The sequence below is a fragment of the Malania oleifera genome, chromosome 6, assembly GCF_029873635.1.
Source record: "Malania oleifera isolate guangnan ecotype guangnan chromosome 6, ASM2987363v1, whole genome shotgun sequence".
Classification (NCBI taxonomy): domain Eukaryota; kingdom Viridiplantae; phylum Streptophyta; class Magnoliopsida; order Santalales; family Ximeniaceae; genus Malania; species Malania oleifera.
The window spans coordinates 79318219-79337718 of record NC_080422.1 but is presented as its reverse complement, the minus strand read 5'-3'; positions in this window follow the sequence as shown (position 1 = coordinate 79337718).

Sequence of the window (19500 nt, the reverse complement as noted above, 5' to 3'; positions counted from 1 at the left end):
TAGTTAGCTTAAATACATGACTTGGATTTTTAGAGTCTTAAAAACCTAGAGGTTGTTTAACATAAACTTCTTCATTAATATAGCCATTTAGGAATGCACTTTTTACATCCATTTGGTATAATTTGAAGTCTTTATAGGCTGCATAGGCAAGAAGCATCCTTATTGCTTCCATCCTTGCTACAGAAGCAAAGGTTTCTTCATAATCAATGCCTTCTTCTTGATTGTAACCTTTTGCTACAAGCCTAGCTTTATTTCTTATAACTATCCTAGTTTCATCCTTTTTATTTCTAAACACTCATTTAGTTCCTATGATTGACTTATCTTTGAGTTTAGGTATAAGTTCCCATACTTGACTTCTTTCGAATTGATTTAGTTCCTCCTACATAGCTATGATCCAAGAGTCATCTTTTAAGGCTTCTTCTATATTCTTGGGTTCATCTTGAGACAAGAGAGCATAATTATTACAAATGTTTTTTAATGAGGCTCTAGTAGTTATTCCTTTTGATGGTTCTCCAAGAATTTGGTCTTTTGGGTGACTTTTAGCATATCTCCATTCTTTAGGTAGTTCTAGATTTTCAATTGTGTTTTCTTTTGAAGCTTAATTATTATTTTCTTCTTTTATTTCAATATCTTCTTCTTTTTGTGAAATATTTTCTTTTTCATCAATCTTAATTTTGTTAACATGATCATTTGATTCATCAAACGTTATGTGTATTGATTCAATAATTATAAGAGTTCTTTTTATTGTAAACCCTATAAGTTTTACTATTTGTTGAGTAACCTAAGAAAGTTCCTTCATCAGATTTTGCATCGAATTTTCATAGATCATCTTTAGTAGTAAGGATAAAGCATTTGCAACCGAATACATGAAAGTAAGAAATATTGGGTTTTCTTCCTTTCCATAATTCATATGGTGTTTTGTCTATGCTAGATTGTATGGATACTCTATTTATGATGTAACAGGTTGTATTCACAGCTTCTGCCCAAAAATATTTAGGTAAACCATTTTCGTTTAGTATGATTCTTGCCATTTCTTGTAAGGTTCTATTTTTTCTTTCAACAACTCCATTTTGTTGTGGAGTCCTATGTGCTGAAAAATTATAACTTATTCCATATTCATTACAGAATTTTTCAACATTTTTGTTTTTAAATTCCCTACCTTGATCACTTCTAAAGTTTGTTATATTATAGCCCTTTTCATTTTGTAATTTCTTACATAATGTGATTAGCATGTCACAGGCTTCATCTTTGTTTGCTGAGAATAATGCCTAAGTGAATCATGAATAATCATCCACTATTACAAAAGCATATTGTTTACCTCCTAGGCTTAAGGTTCTAGTTGGACCAAGTAAGTCTAAGTGCAGCAATTCTAGGGGTCTTTTTGTAGATATGTATTTTTTCTTTTTGAAACTTATTTTAACTTGCTTTCCCTTTTGTCATGCATCACATATCTTGTCTTTTATGAATTTGGTATTAGGTAGTCCCTTGACAAGATTTTTCTTTGATAATTTGGATAATAGGTCCATGCTAGCATGTCCTAGTTTCCTATGCTATAGCCAACTTATTTCATTCATTACTGTCAAACAAGTTACGTTCTAATTTATTAAGTTCTCAAGATTTATACAATAAACATTATTTATCCTATGAGCTATAAACAAGGTTTCATTGTTCTTAAGATTTTGGATAACGCATTTTTCTTTATTAAAGGTTATTTCAAACCCTTTGTCACTTAATTGGCTAATGCTTAAAAGGTTGTGTTTCAATCCTTCTACTAATAGCACATTGTCAATTGTGAGAGAAGGTTTTTTACCTATTTTTCTAATGCCGATAATTTTACCTTTGGCATTGTCGCTGAAGGTGACATATCCTCCATCCTTTTGTCTTAGAAAGGTAAACTTGGTCTTATCGCTAGTCATGTGCCTTGAACACCCGCTATCCAAGTCCCACTTATCCGTTGACTGAGTTGTCCTAAAACATACCTCTTCTTCATTCTCCATGAAGCATATATTTGTCATCTCTTGTTCGCTTGATCCATTTTCGGTCTCCCTAGAGGTTGAATCATCCCACGTAGCTTTCATAGCTTCCTTCTTTTTCTTCTTGTCTTTCTTGAGCAACGGACAATCCGATTTGATATGCCCTAATTTCTTGTAGTGATAACATATTGGAGGTTCATTCTTACTTTTATTTTCTTTCCTACTGGTCTCTCCTTTTTTAGGTTTCTTTTTATTGAACCTCCTAGGAAATCTCTTATTTCTTCTATAGAACTTACCTAGTCTCTTAGTGATGAATGCTAATTCATCTTGATCTAAGTCACTTGTTTCACTTTCCTCTTCACTGGAGCTGTGGCTAGACACTTTTAGTGCAATGGATCTTTTATGCTTTGGTTCAGGATTCCTTTCTTTTAAGGTCATTTCATAGGTAAAAAGTGAACCTACGAGTTCATCTAAAGAAGTGGTCTTAAGGTTTCTACCTTCAGTGATAGTTGTAGCCTTTGGTTCCCATATTGAGGGAAGGCCACTTAGAATTTTTCTGATCATTTCGTAGGTAGTATAAGTTTTCCCTAAGGCACTTAAGGAATTTATTATGTGTGTAAATCTGGTGTATATACTTGATATTGTTTCATCTGAATTCATCTTGAATGCTTCATATTCGCTCATTAACATGTCTATCCTATTGTCTCTAACATCAATAATTCCTTCATATGTCACTTCTAATTTGTCCCATATTTATTTAGCCATCTTGCATGCCATGACCCTATTAAATTCGTTAGCATCTAAGGCACGGTATAAAGCATTTATAGCACTTGAATTGATTTGAAGCACTTTATAGTCTGAATCGGTCATATCCTTTTTTTATTTTGGAATTTATTTTCCATCTACTATTTTAGTGGGAATAAGGTCTCCATCCATAACTATTTCCCATACTTTTCAATCCATGTGTTGGAGATAGATTTGCATTCTCTTTTTCCAAAACGTATAATTATGTCCACAAAAAATTAGTGGACAGGTTGAGGATTGGCCTTCACCAAAGGGTGCTACTCCTATATTTGTCATTCAATCTTTTTATAGTTTCTTGTTAGGAATTACTATAAGTAGGCTCAAATACAAATTGAAATTGGAATAGCCCCCCAAGAGAGGGGGTGAATTGGATTTTAAAAATTTTATTCCCTTTAGTCTTAGTTCTTTTGAGTTATAATAACAATCAAAACTTAGATACAATCACGATCAACATAGCAAGATCAATCACTCAATTTATGTAACAATAACCCTGTATATATGTGAAAATTTGTTGAACTCGTTATAAGCCCTGTATCACAATTATTCTCCTTCCTAATGTCAAGTTTTTAAATAAACTTTCAGATTAATAGGTCAAGGATAATCAACCAATGTAGTCCTTTTCGGTTTCCGCAATCAATGCTAATTTATCCAAAACGAATTACCTTTCGGTCTATTTAACAACCAAACATTCAGAATTGAAATTTAAAGCATCCACAAAGATTATATCTTTTGTAAAAAGAAGAATAAAGAGTAGAGTAGAGAAAGAAGAATACATGGATTTTTACGAGGTTCAACTTCAACACAGCCTATGTCCTTGCCCTTGGCAAAACCACCAAAGGATTCACTATTACCATTCCTTTAACAGACAGAACAAGACCAATTACAAGCACTCCTTGGGTAAGGTTAGAGCCCGCCTTCTCCAAACAATATCCCCTTGTTTGGTCCAATGATTCAGCACTCGAACTGTCAACTAACCTATTACAAAGATATAAAACAAGACGTATAAGAACTTGCTCCTCAAAGAGCTGATTAGTACAATATTTGAAACACTATGTACTTCAGTAAATTCAAAACATGAATTTTAGAATGAAGCTCTTAGAAACTTATCACCGTAGATATCTTTCAATGGATGAAAGAATCAACAACTTGATGCACAACTCAGTGAGAAATTTCAGCAAAGCTTTCAGAAAATTTCGTGAGTGATGAGAGTAATAACACACTTTCAGAATTTCAGTAGGTTTTGAGAGAGAATAAGAGCTAAATTGATTTCTTGGTGTCTAAAACAATGATCCTTGAGGGTATTTATAGAGGTAGAAAATTTCCTTGCTTGTTCCCCGAAAATACTTAGAGTTGTTTCCAAATATTAAATTTATTTGAGCTTCCAATTATTTGAATTTCAAAAATTATATCCATTGGAATTTCAAAAAATGCTGCGAGCCAGACGACTGTGAAGTCCTGGCAGTCATCTGTCCATATGTTATAACTGTAAAAACATAGGCAGAGAAGTGGCAGTCATCTGTCCCTTGATTGGTAGTTGTCTGTCACCTGTATAATGTAGGTATAATATAACTCAGTGAGGTGGCAGTCGTCTGTCCATATAGTGATAATCGTCTGTCCATGAACAATTTTAAGTTTTTCAATAACACAGAAGGTGGACAGTTGTCTAGTAAAACATTCATAGACTTCTCACTTTGCACTGGCAGTCGCCTGTTAGAGTCTTGACAGTCGTCTGTCAGGCTTTTGTCTTCAGTTAAGCTGTGCTAAATTGGCCAGTCGTCTGTCGAGGTAGTTTTTGCTCTTTAAGCCCTTTTTGATTTTTCTCTCTTTTGTTTGAGTTTATCTTGGAATATTAACTTATTTAACTTTTAAAAGCATGTTCCAAGGCTTAAGCTATGGTCTCTAAGTCTCCTTTTACCTAATGAGCTTCAAAATGAAAAATTCATATTTGAATTAACTTGAAGTACTTACAAAGACTTTGACCTAAGCTGATTTGACATTTTCTTGGCTTTGAGTCCTTTCAATGCTGCTCTTCAATCTCTTAGACTTCTGTTGGAGCTTTCATTTATAGAGCTTTGATATTCTCATGAACTTCTCTTTGTTCCTTGGTTCTTGTAAGCTTTCATATCAGGGTATATGTATTTTAAGCAATTCAACTTTTCCTGTAATCATATCACTTGAAAATATATTAAATAACTTTTACTTTGTTATCATCAAAACCAAGAGTTTGTAAGCCTAACTAGGCCAACAAGATGTTTATTCAGATCGGTATACATATACAAAAGTTTATTCAAATTAGTATATTATAGTTTATTCAGAATCAGTACATTACAGTTATACAGATCAGTTTATACAGTATTTACAGTATGTCATGTTTTCCTAAATGCCATAACACTCAGATTATACAGATAGATTATACAGAGTAGCATCAAGGTGCTACAGATATACAAATATTACTGTATTTACAGTACAGAGTTATAGTGTTATGGTTATTTTGAAAACATGATGAAAACAGTAAAAAAGTATATATGTATATATATATATATATATAAAGTATCAAATCCCTGTGAAAAGATTACAGTCAAATATAGATACAGAATACAAAGCACAGTACCGTTGCTAATACAGATAGAGTGCAACCATATGTCTCAAATAGTGTGTGGGTACCGTCAACTGTGCTCGGAGCGCAGCTCCCCAATTCGCTGGGTTGAGGGGGCCAGTTTGACGAGGTAGCGGCCATTCCCACGCATAGGAGAGTATGCAGTTTGGCCAGACTAAGGTAGTGTAGAGTATAGTGACTTATCTGGAGGGCCGACCAGATTAAGTCTCACCTACGGGCCGCACAATCTTGTCATGAGGGGTCAAATCATGACATACAAAGTTCCAGGTATAAAACACAATTATGTATATGGATACAGTTTTACAGTATTTGATAAATATAGTATGATATTAGTAGTATGAAAAGTAGAAAACTCAGATGATACAGTTATGTTTTAATCTGTGAAAAATGTAAGATATGCTTTACAGATTTATCTTTATTACAGCTTAGATGTTATTCAAAGTATATTTAACTTAGTCGCCACACACTAGTAATAGCATATTTCCACTTACTGAGCGTCGACTCGCCCTATGACTTTAACATTTTTCAGGTGAGCCGGCTAGGCAAGCAGATCAGGCTCGCGGATAGAAAGTTTACTTGGTTGCCCTAGTTATAAGGTAAGTTTGTACAGGGTTTTGTGTTTTTGGGATAGATATTTATGAAGAAAGATGTATTATATAACTATAGGTTAGAGATACAGATTCCTAGTATTGTATGGTATTTACGGTTGTATAACTTATGTTTCTGCTGTGTAGGTATGATTATCGTATACATGATTACCTCGATGCCTTCCGAGGCTCGAGTTACATAGCAGGGGGTATCAGAATAGTTCATATGAAAATATATAATAAAAAAAATATAATAAAATGATATGAATTTCAGGTCATTACAATGTGGATCCGAAGTGCTACTAGTGCACTCGCCTTACTCAGCAAGCCCTCAGGCAAAGAGTGCGCCTCGCCCAAACGTAACATGTTCTAATAGCATAAATACTTCTAATAACATATTACATTATTCTTTCTGCAATTATTCAATCATTCACATCCATTCTTGTTCATAACTTAAACATAGCATTACATTTCACTTTAAGTGACTCTTTCCATTCATATTGTTCACGTTTCACATTTCATTGTCATTACATTGCATTTTCCTTTCTTTCCTTCGTACTACAGCTGATCTTTAGCCATCATCAATTAGTCTACAACTCCTTTTAGCTGTCATCAGTTAATCTACACAGAAGTGTGCTAGAATCTGCTAACATGACTGTCTTTCAGCTGTCTTACATTTACATGGTTGCATTTAACATACATAAGCAACATAGTCCATATCATATTTTATTCTTAATGTTTTACTTACTTAGACTACTTCTCATACATTTAACATATATTTGCGCAGAATCTCATGCCACACAATTTAACAGTAAAATTCATACATATTCCTGTAAAATAAGTCAACCCACATTTAGCATTTAATTACTGAAAATACAATTTTCGTTTTTTACATAATTATCTAGAAAATTCCTTTCACTTTCTTCAGTTCATTTCCACAAATACATAACTAAATAAGTGGTTTTAGGCTCAGAAATCATAGTTTTACATGGTTGGCATTTTAATAATTCACACCAAAACATACATATAATATAACATAAATTATTACCTTTAATTTCATAAAATTGATTTAATATATAATTTCCCCTTACCTGATTTCTTGAACTATGCCAACAGGGGACCTGAAAAATACTTGCGGCGCTCACCCGGACCCTGAATCAAAAATCCTAATTTCATTAAATTAATACTAAATAAAATACTATTTTAATATTTTCTAAGCCCTTAAATACCAAATAAATAGTTATACCCTCAAATATAACCAATTTGTCAAATTTCTCAAATCTCACTCTTGCTTTGGAGTGAGGCCTAAAAAAGGCCAATTGGAAATTTACTCATGTCAAAATGACGACGATCATGACTAGGACCCCATAGTGGTGTCTGATCGTTGATTTAACAGTTGATTTAATGAGAAATTAAGGAATTAGGGGAAAATTACCTTACCCCAGGAATGGTGCCTACAAATCCGCTCTAGTAGAAATGTCGGTGGCGGAATTAGGAATCTAACGACACCTTCCGTTTCCCGATCGGTGCTCGTTAGGCTGACTAAATTGAAGAGAGAGAGAGAGAGAGAGAGTGAGAGAGAAAGAGAGAGGGAGGGAGAGAGAGAGATAGAGAGAGGCAGAAAGAGAAAAAGAGAGACAGGGAGATGGAGAGGAAGAGAGAGAGAGATAGAGAGAGAGAGAGAGAGAGAGAGAGAGAGAGAGAGAGAGGGAGATGGAGAGGCGAGATGGACTAGCTCTCTCTCGCTGCAATTCAATCTTCTCAGGCTTCCTTATCTTTTTTTTTTACTTACTTTAACTTAACTTTTATATATATATAATCACCATTTTATTTAACTTAATTAATTCAAGTTAATAATGTTTAACTAATTAATTACTAATAAATAATTTTAATTTAATTTAATTCTTTTTTTCTATTTCCTTTATTTTTTTATTTAATACATTAATTTAATAATGTTTAACTAATTAATAATTACTCTTAATATTAATTTTTTAAAATTAAATAATTTTTTTAATAATTTTTTTTCCTGGGTTATTACATTCTTCCCTCCTTTAAGAAATTTCGTCCTCGAAATTTTGCTAGCTAATCAATCATTCCCTCATTTCAGAAATTCATAACTCAACACACCTTACACCTCTTCTACCATAACCTCTGAAACCAACTAACCAACCTCATACCACACATTTCCATATACTCCAATTTAAATATCAAACACCTAAATTAACCACAAACCATTATATCACATCATTTAAATTATTCTCCTTCAAAGATTTTCCTCTACAAATCAATTAACCAAACCTTCAAATTCAAATTCCAAGTTCTAATTTCTCTTCTCAGAAACATTACCATCGATGGATTTATCATGATTTTCTGAAGTTAACTACTTCTTCAGAAAAATACAAAACACCATCAAGGGATTTCTGTAACGTCCCTCAATTTCTTAACATAAAATATCACATACTAAATAAAATGGTTAACCCGAACCCGTGGGTAGCGGGGACACCTGTCATACACAGCGGAAAACCTAGCAGTAGTACACATAAAATCTCAAACATCCCGTCATAAAATATAATACCAGAGCTTTCTATAACATTATGATACTGTACTACTATACATCAAAATATCTCTAGGGTCAAACACAAAATAATTCTAACCCTAGTACAAAATCTTACCCTCCTCACGGGGTAATCTCACTAATCTCAACGGCGGCCTTGACCCGCCGGTCTCTCAGGGACTCCTGAAAAATGTAATAATATTGGGGGTGAGACACTTCTCAGTAAGGGAAAATAAACTAAATACAGCTGTGTGGCAACATGAATATTTAATGCATTTATACGTATATAGTGCATTTATACGTATATAGTCCACACCCTGGTCCGGACTGCCAGGTGGACGTCCACACTGTACTGAAAGCCACATCGACTATCCATCTCCCATCCCCTCGTGGGACGGTAGCACTAATAAGGCCTCGTGCCAAAATGAACCCATAGCTACGGTACCGAGCTCCTGGTCTGAACTAAACTAACATCCTGGTTGTGAAAACATATAATACATGATCATATGTAACATCATTACGGCCTCGTCCTGAAAACATAGATACGGCCTCGTGCCGAAAATATAAATACGTGGCCTCGCGCCAATAACATAAATACGGCCTCGTGCCGATAACATAAATATATGGCCTCGCGCCAAAAACATAAATACGGCCTCGTGCCGATAACATAAATATATGGCCTCGTGCCAAAATTGTTTCAGGTATATATATACTGAAAATACCTCATTTATCACACAATCGTCAAAACCATCACAACATAACTCATATTTTCATAAATGCCTGAAATCATGCTTGGTTCGTAAAATCTTTCACATCATAATACATTTCACATAAAATAATATTCATGCCACACATATGCTGTTAAAAGTCATACTTCATATTCTAAAAACGTGAATTATTTACATCTCATACATACATATACATTTTAATCATCATAGCAGTATTTTCCCAATCGTACATTTCATGCGTAATATACAATATAACATATGCTTTTCTGAAAATAAATTTACTCATAATCAATAATAATTTGTATGAAAAATTACTGCTTTAGTTTATTCCCTTACCTGACTATTGAGAAATTCCTTAGGACCCAAAATTTCACGCCCTTGGCGCCCGAAATTTAATTCCTGCAATTTACATTTTTCCCCAGATTTATTAATCTATTTCTCCAAAATAATACTCATCTAGCCTTTCTTAGGCTCCATATACCTCAAATTAATATTTAAACTATTATTTAATATCCCTACTTAATTTTTCAAATTTTGCCTGCGGGTCCCAAAATTACACCCGCAGCGCTCACCCGAGTCCTAAATTTCAGAAATCCTATTTCAGTCGCAGATGCTTAATATTTTAGTATTTCTAAATTAATGCTAAATAATTAAAAATAAGTCCCTTAATAATCGCCGCACCCCAAATTTGGAGTTTTGGCCCGACACCCCCACGAGAATTTCGTCCCACTAGACTTGTAGAGAATCATCCCTAGATTCTCGTGGTGGTGTCCGTTCGTCAATTGAGCTTATATTTTGCAAGAAATTAAAGAAAAAGGGGGAAATGGCTTACCCCAGGGAATATGCCTACGCTGCTCCTACCATCGATCCGCTCCAGTAGAAATGACGGCAGCAGCGAATGGAGTCCAGTGGTATCTTCGGATTTTCGATCGGGCGAAAATCCGTCGCGAAATCAAGGAGAGAGGGAGAGAGAACGTGAGGAGAGATAGAAACTTGCAGAGCTGCAAGTTAAATGAAAAGAAAAGAAAAGAAAATAAAGAAAAAAGAAGAAGAAGAAGATAGGAAGAAGGGGGGGGGGTGGCCTGCCAATCAAATGCATTCCTGAAGCTTCTAGCTTCAGGAATGATAATAATAATAATAATAATAATAATAATAATAATAATAATAAATATATTTAATTAATAATAATAATAATAATAATATATTTTATTAAAAAAATAAAAATTAATTTTAATTAATTAATTTTTTTTCTTTTTCTTTTTCTTTTAAATTCGATTAATTAATTAATTATTATTTTTTTCTTTTTTCTTTTTTTTAATTCGTTTAATTAATTAATTAATTAATAATTATTATTATTTTTAATTTTTAATTTTTAATTTTATTTTTATTTTTATTTTTTTTTTTGAAATCAATCCACTACTATTTTATATCTCTTTTTGGGGTTTTTACAATTTCTGCCCCTAAGCTTACGAAATACAACTCAGAATTCCTAACGATATCTTAATCTACCCATCCTTATCCCTATCGCAACTCAATCCTATACTCTGGTATAAATCATTCTTAATCTAATACTCTAATAGTTCCATATCCAGGTGATGTGAAATTAATCACACTTCCGGCTGGACATTGCTTTGATACCATCTGTAAGGCCCTGACCCTCTACGTGGGTTCGTAGTGTTACTAGTGCACTCGCCTTACTTAGCAAGCCCTCAGGCAAAGAGTGCGCCTCACCCAAACGTCACATGTTCTAATAACATAAATACTTCTAATAACATATTACATTATTCTTTCTGTCATTATTCAATCATTCACATCCATTCTTGTTCATAACTTAAACATAACATTACATTTCACTTTAAGTGACTCTTTCCATTCATATCATTCACATTTCACATTTCATTCCTTTATCATTTCATTGTCATTACATTGCATTTTCATTTCTTTCCTTCGTACTACAGTTGGTCTTTAGTCGTCATCAGTTAGTCTACAGCTCCTTTTAGCTGTCATCAGTTAGTCTACACAGAAGTGTGCTAGAATCTGCTAACATGGTTGTCTTTCAATTGTCTTACATTTACATGATTGCATTTAACATACACAAGCAACATAGTCCATACCATATTTTATTCTCAATGTTTTACTTAGCATGCATCTCATACATTTAACATATATTTGCTCATACCACACAATTTAACAGTAAAATTCATGCATATTCTTGTAAAATAAGTCTACCCACATTTAACATTTAATTACTGAAAATACAATTTTGATTTCTTACATAATTATCCAGAAAATTCCTTTCACTTTCTTCAATTCATTTCCACAAATACATAACTAAATAAGTGGTCATAGGCTCAGAAATCATAATTTTACATGGTTGGAATTTTAATAATTCACACCAAAACATACATATAATATAACATAAATTATTACCTTTAATTTCATAAAATTTGATTTAATATATAATTTTCTCTTACTTGGTTTCTTGAACTACGCAAACAGAGACCCCGAAAAATACCTGCGGCGCTCACCCGAACCTTGAATCAAAAATCCTAATTCCATTAAATTAATCTTAAATAAAATATTATTTTAATATTTCCTAAGCCCTTAAAATAAACAGTTATACCCTAAAATATAACTAATTTGCCAAATTTTCCAAATCCCATTCTCGCTTTGGAGTGAGGCCTAGAAAACCCAAATTGAAAATTTACTCATATCAAAATGACGACGATCACGACTAGGACCCCATGGTGGTGTCTGATTGTCGATTTAACAACAGATTTAACAAGAAATTGAAAAATTAAGGAAAAGTTGTCTTACCCCAGGAATGGTGCCTATGCCGCTCGCACGACAAATCCGCTCCAGTAGAAATGTCGATGGCGGAGTTAGGAATCCAATGACACCTTCCGTTTCCCGATCGGAAGGTCGACGAAATTGAGGAGAGAGAGAGTCGGAGATTAAGAGGCGAGACGGATTGAGAGAGAGCGTAGAACTCTCTCTCTCTGCAATTCAATCTTCTCAGCCTTCCTTATCTCTTCTTTTTTTTTTTACTTACTTTAACTTAACTTATATATATAATCACCATTTTACTTAATTTAATTAATTCAAGTTAATAATGTTTAACTAATTAATTACTAATAAATAATTTTAATTTAATTTAATTCTTTTTTTTTTCTATTTCCTTTATTTTTTTTATTTAATACATTAATTTAATAATGTTTAACTAATAAACTAATCAATAATTACTCTTAATTTTAATTTTTTTTAATTAATTAATTTTTTTTTATAATTTTTTTCTGGGTTATTATAGGGTGAAGCACGGCTAGGAGGGTGGGGGTTTTGAAATTGAAATTGAAACTTCCTAAAGAAGTTTCTTACTTACATATATTATATTAATATTATATATATATATATATATATATCTTATTCCAATATATTTTATTATCTTTATCACACTATTCATTTTATTTGTTTATTTAAGTAATTAATTTAATAATTAATCTAATTCAATTTTTTTTTCTTGGGTCGGATTACTACAAATACCTTCCCAGTAGTCCTGTCATTGGAGTCATTCTCCATGAATACCCCTCAACGAATTGAAATCAACTATTGAAGAATCAACAGTTGAGTTGGGCTCTCAGGAAATCGAACCATTTTGTGTGCACTGTCCACGGGCGCCTGAACCCTTCGAAAGGGACATTCCATCAACTCGGGTTACCGAGAGATATAGTTCAAAAGGAGCCTCGGGCGACCGAAAACATGAGTTCGTGCGAACGAACCTATAACCAGGCACCCGAAGTTACGAACAAAGGCTACTGACTTTGATTCGGGCTACTGAAGCATGACACGGGCGACCAAACCTATTTAAATACCTTTTATTCATGTGTTTGTTCAGGCGACCGAACCATGGTTCAACCACCCGAACCTTGCCGGGTTAAAAATTAATTAACTGAGGTAAAATTGAGTTAATGAGGGTTAAATGTGCTTAAGCATTTTTTAACTTTTCTAATAATACCCAACAAGTCCCAAACGGTTATAATTTTACCCTTGCCTATAAATATAGGTTCATTTGTGAGGATTAGTATGAGATTAACCAAAATCATTAATAAAAATCCTGTCTATCTCAAAATTTCATTTCGCCCAAAATACTCTTAAATATTCACTCCCTTGATACATCTTGATAGTGTGAGAGTTTATTGATTGTCCTTGTGTTCATTAGATAGTGTTAAGACTCCCATTTGTTTAGTTGATTGTTTGATATTATTTTTGGGGATTCAAGCAAGAGTTTTCCCAAAGATTTTTATTTGATAAATCTAGTGTTGGGAAAAACTCATTAGCTTAAGAATCTTTGCATTGTCATTGCAAAGATTTTTGTAGCTTGATTTTGTTGTGCACAAATATTTTTCTACAAACTATATTATTCTTTCAAGCAACTCTTGAGCATATTACATTGAAGAAAATATTTTGAGTTGTTTTGAATATTTGCAGCATCTTTGAAACCCTGATTATTATTGAGATTTGATATATACTATTTCAAAGAAATAGCTTGATTAGAAAACTTTTGAGCATATTAGTGATCATATCTTGTTGAGTGTGGCATACACAAAAATACACATCACTAAGCTTACATTACCTATATTATTTATGTGTATGTGATTGCGTGTATTGGTTACATATCTGCTTTACTTGAGAAGCATAATCATTGTACCGGTTATTTTTTGAAGAATATTGTTGTATTTTTAGGTGTGGCCTGAGGGGGCTTGATCTAGCCCGGAAGGATTAGGTTGGGACCAGCCCTATGAATTTGACCTAGGGTCTTCTCCACCCCGCAAGGAGAATTTGTAAAGGTTGAGGTCTTTCCTGTGCTAATTGACCTAGTTGTATTAGGTGTCACTCCACCCGTTAAGTGAGCATTAGTGGAATCCTCGGACTTGCGAGCTAGAGGCGGGGATGTATGCACAGTTGGCCGACCCCTGATAACATATCGTGCGTGTGTTTTTTATTCCCACAATTTATTTTTTGCACTTTCATTTTCAGCACATGTATGTTTTACATTTAAGTCATTATATGTTGTACATGTTTTGATTGAGTTTATGATTATATAGAAAGACCCTAGGTTTGTGTAATATTACTGCTGGTTAATTTGACCTAGGAGACAAATTTTTAAATACCCAATTCACCCCTTTTTGGGAATACACCAAAGTTAACAGTAACTTTTCTGCTATGGGAATTCATTTCAAAATAACCAAACCCAATTTTTTTTTTTTATTGAACTACATTGGCTTGATCTTTGGCTTCAGGGGCATAGGCAACTTACCTCAAAAGAGGTAGGTTTAGCCCAAAATTGTTCCCCTCCTTTTTTTTTTTTTTTTTTTTTCTGAAACTAGTTTTTGAAAAATACGAGTAATGGGACTTCCATAGGGTTCAATCCCATATATAGGTTTTTCGAAATGTCATTTTTGGGAGACACGCATACACACATAAATGCGGTTACCATTCCTCGAATGATAGGGGTGCTGAAAAGCAATCATCACTGAGATGGTTAGCTAATCAACTTTGTTATGCACAAAGTACTCTCCAACTCAAAATCTGATTTTTGCATACTTTTTTCAGGTTTTTTATTTATTTTTTCTTGTAATTTAAAAAAAAAATAAAGTGGCAACTCCGTGTCATGTGACTCACTATTTTTTCAAAACTCCCATCATCTAGGGATCACCTTTTATCTTTTGTTAGCATCCCAGGTAGAATCTAATGTCGGCACCCATACCTTTAGTTGATTTATATCATCAATTGGTATCTAAAGGAAAGATTGTACTCCTGCCCTTGAAACTAAGACATAATATGTGGTTTCATAATTCCAATGTCTATCGTGAGTATCATATGAATACTCCAAGTCAAGCTACCAATGCTTGCTTAGTCTTTAAACATAGAGTTCAAGATTTTATCGATGCAACCATCTTGAAATTTCGGCCAGTTGGAGATGCTTCTAATATAAACATCAATACCAATTGTTGTGTGTATAACCAGCTGATTTCTAATTCCAATTTTTAGACCTCAATCAATTATAAGCAAGCCACAATAATAATTTGAATTTGTCCAAGCATCAACCACAATTACACCTAAACTTAAACCTATTTATTTTGAAGCGTGTGTGCTAAGTCTGATCAAGAAAAATAGATGTTCACCAAATAATATTCAAATTTACATAAACATGTCAATCACACAATCACAATCCACATGAACACATTTACGTGGTTCAGCCCAAAAGTTGGCCTACATCCACGGCAGAAACTTACCTCCAGAGACACTATATTAAATAGGCGGAAATAAACACAAGTACACACAGATTTACCCTTTCTTGTCTTACCAATCTCCTCTGAAAATCAGCCCAAAAATAATCCAAGAAATCCCCCTTCGCACCTGCAAAGAACCCTAGATTTCTCCCTATATTCCTCCCTGATTTCCTTACAAGAAATCCCTCCCAAGAAACTAAATCTGTGTTTTTACCTTGCCTTACCAGTGCGTGAACCTCCGCTGTACATCCCCAGGGCCGACTGCCCTCCTACAGCCTCCTTCTCTCCCGCGTGCAGGCGAAGGATCTCTCTCGGCTGCAGGTGCTCTCTCTTGGCGGGGAAGGGATCTCGCGGCTGGTGAAGAAGAAAACCTATCTTTTGCACTACTGTAAACCTGAAGACCTAGCAAGAAGAAACCCCTCTTCTCTCTCATGCAGCTGACGGCTCTCTCCAGCGTGCAGTGTTGTTCTCTCTAGGAAGCTGCAAACAGAAAATTCAGAAGACCCTCTGTTCTAAAGTTGCCAACCCAATTGAAACCCCCGCCTCTGCTATTTTTATTATTTCATTTACAAATAATTACACATGAAATTACATCCATGCCCCTTGCTAACAATGAGTGAAACACAGCAGCCGTTGGATCTAAGGAAGAAATGGACGGCCTAGATCTATCCCAGATCAAGCTTGACACTCCTACAATTCTCCACCTTGGCAAGCTTGTGACCCTTGTACCTCCTTAGCATCTCCTATGGTGGTTCCTGCAAAACAAAATACTAACAGTTTCCAAGGTTAACCAAGTTCGAACAATTTTCAAACTTGGATTTAGGTACTACTTTAGTCATCACATCTGAAGTCCAACTAATAGCACTACCTAAAAAAGAAAAGACCATACCAGATAAAGACTTTCTAGTATCTAGATTTCCAGCATAGTCAAAATCTACTTATCCTTTTAATCCTATTTCACAATGCATATCCTTTTTACCAAATATTAATCCTTGTTGTTTTGTTCCGGACAAGTATTGAAAAATTTGTTTCAAAGCATGCCAATGTGTTTTTCCAGGTTTGCTCATAAATCTACTCACTTGACTTACAATATAAGATAGATTAGGTCTAGAACATACCATAGCATACATTACACTACCAACCATACTAGCACAAGGTATTCTATTCATAAACAGTGACTCATCTTCAGTTTCAGGACATTGTTTGCTAGACAACTTAACATGCTGTGCAATAGGAATAGAAGTAGTTTTAACAAGACTCATTCCAAATCTTTTTAATACCTTTGAAATATAAGACTTTTGAGACAAGTAGAGAAGTTTTTTATTCCTTTCTCTAGTTATTTTCATACCAAGTATCCTTTTAACAGGTCCTAAGTCTTTTATTTCAAATTCAAATTTAAGCATGCACTTAACTTGATTTAACATATCCATGTCTCCAGAAGCAACCAACATGTCATCAACATATAATAGCATATACATATATATATATATATATATATATATATATATATATGACATTTACCACTTGATTTAAAATAAACACAACCATCATAATTGCTTCTACAGAAATCATTTTGAATCATGTAAGAATCAAATCGTTTATACCATTGTCTAGGAGATTGTTTCAACCCATATAAAGATTTCTTTAATAAACATACATGATTTTTATTCATTTCCATATCAAAGCCCTCGGGAGGTTGCATATAAACTATTTCTTCTAAAGTACCATACAATAAAACAGTTTTAACATCAAGTTGTTCCAAATGCAAGTCATGTACAACAACAAAGGATAATAGAATTCTAATTGAACTATGCCACACAACAGGGAAAAATATTTCATTATAGTCTACCCTTTCCCTTTGTGTAAATCCCTTAGACACTAACCTAGCTTTATACCTAGGTGGTTCAACTCTAGGGATTCCCTCTTTCCTCTTAAAGATCCACTTGGATCCTATGAGTTTCTATTTTTCTGGTCTAGGTACCATCACCCATGTCTCATTCTTGTTTAGAGACTCCATTTCTTCTTGCATTGCAAGAATCCATTTTTCAGCCTCTTTACTATCCATGGCCTCCCTAAAAGTCCAAGGCTCCACCTCAATTTCTATTTCAACAACAGAAATAGCAAAAGCTGTCATATCAGCTTCCCCATACCTTTGAGGAGATCTTATGACCCTCCTCTCTCTATCTCGTGCTAGAAGGTAAGTTTTGCTTAATTCAGAGGTTTCTGTTTCTGAGTTTTGCTCCTCAAAAACTGCAGCATATGTTTCCAAATGGCTATGAGAAGTGGAGGGTTGCTCCACCTCAAGCTGCGAGTCGCTAGTATCAAAGTGTCTAACACTTTCATCTAAATTTTTTGGTTTTTCCCCCCATTGTAGTTTCATTAAAAACTACATCCCTGCTAATAATACATTTTTGTTTTCCAGGTTCAAAAACCCAGATCTTATAGCCTTTAACCCCCTCTGGGTATCCCAAAAAAAATGCATTTAATAGCCCTAGGCTCTAATTTATCAGTTTTAATGTGGGCATAGGCTACGCACCCAAAAAATTTTAAACCCTGGTAATCAGCAGGCTTACCCAACCAAATTTCTAAAGGGGTTTTATAATGTAAAGCTGTGGAAGGACACCTATTAATAAGGTATACAACAGTGGTCACCGCCTCTACCTAAAAGGTCTTGGGTAGACCTGAAGTGGCTAACATGCATCTTACCCTTTCCAAAATAGTCCTATTCATCATTTTAGCTAATCCATGCTGTTGGGGAGTATCCCTAACAGTCCTATGTCTCACTATGCCCCCAGCTTTACAAAATTCAAAAAATTCATTTGAAAAATACTCTAATCCATTGTCTGTTCTTAGTGTTTTAACTTTTCTGTCAACTTGATTTTTAACTAAGGTTTTCCATTCTTTAAACTTTTCAAAAGTATCACTTTTATGTTTTAGAATATAAACCCATACTTTCCTAGAAAAGTCATCTATAATTGACAGAAAATACCTAGAACCACCATGAGAACTAACCGTAGCAGGTCCTCACAAGTCTGAATGTATGTAATCAAGAGTCTGTTTCGTGGTGTGAGTGGACTTCTTAAAACTGACCCTAGCAGACTTACCCAAGACACACTCCTGAAAGAATGGCAATTCCTCAAGTTTCCTATCTCCAAGGAGCCCCTGTTTCTCCAGCTCCTTTAGGCCCTGTTGGCTAACATGTCCTAGCCTCCTATGCCACAAGGAAACCTGATTTTCTACACTATGATTGATAGGTGAAGCCTCACCAATCATTGTCTTTCCTACCAAGGTGTACAACCTATTCTTTAGCACCCCTTTCATCACTACCAGTGAACCTCTACAAACTCTTAGGCTACCTCCTTCAGACTTAAATGTGTACCCTATCTTATCTAAGCTATCAAGAGAAATCAAGTTTCTCTTCAGCTCAAGCATGTACCTCACATCTCTTAGCACTCTTTCCATCCCATCATGCATTAGAAGTCTCACAGTCCCAATACCCTGTATTTTACATGACTTATTGTTTCCTAGGATAACATAACCTCCTTCTAAGCATGTAAAAGACTCAAACCAGTTTTTCAATGGACACATGTGGAAGGAACATCCTGAATCTAATATCCATTCTTTTCCTGAATCTCTATCAGAGACATTCAACACTTCCGCACTATTATACCCATCTAAAACTACAGCCGCCTTACCCTTTGATTCAGAGGTGGTGGCATTTGCACCATTTTCCCTCTCAGGGCAGTCCCTCCAAAAATGTCCTTCCTTATGACATGCAAAACACTTTAGTGCCTTACTCTTAAACTTTGATCTAGACCTCTTGTCTTTTCCTTTCTTGTTCCTCTTTTCAGACCCACCTCTCATATTTAACCCTTTCCCTGACCCTGATTTAGACTCAAACTTAGTGTGCAATTCCCTAGAGTGCAAAACGGCTTGCACATCTTCTA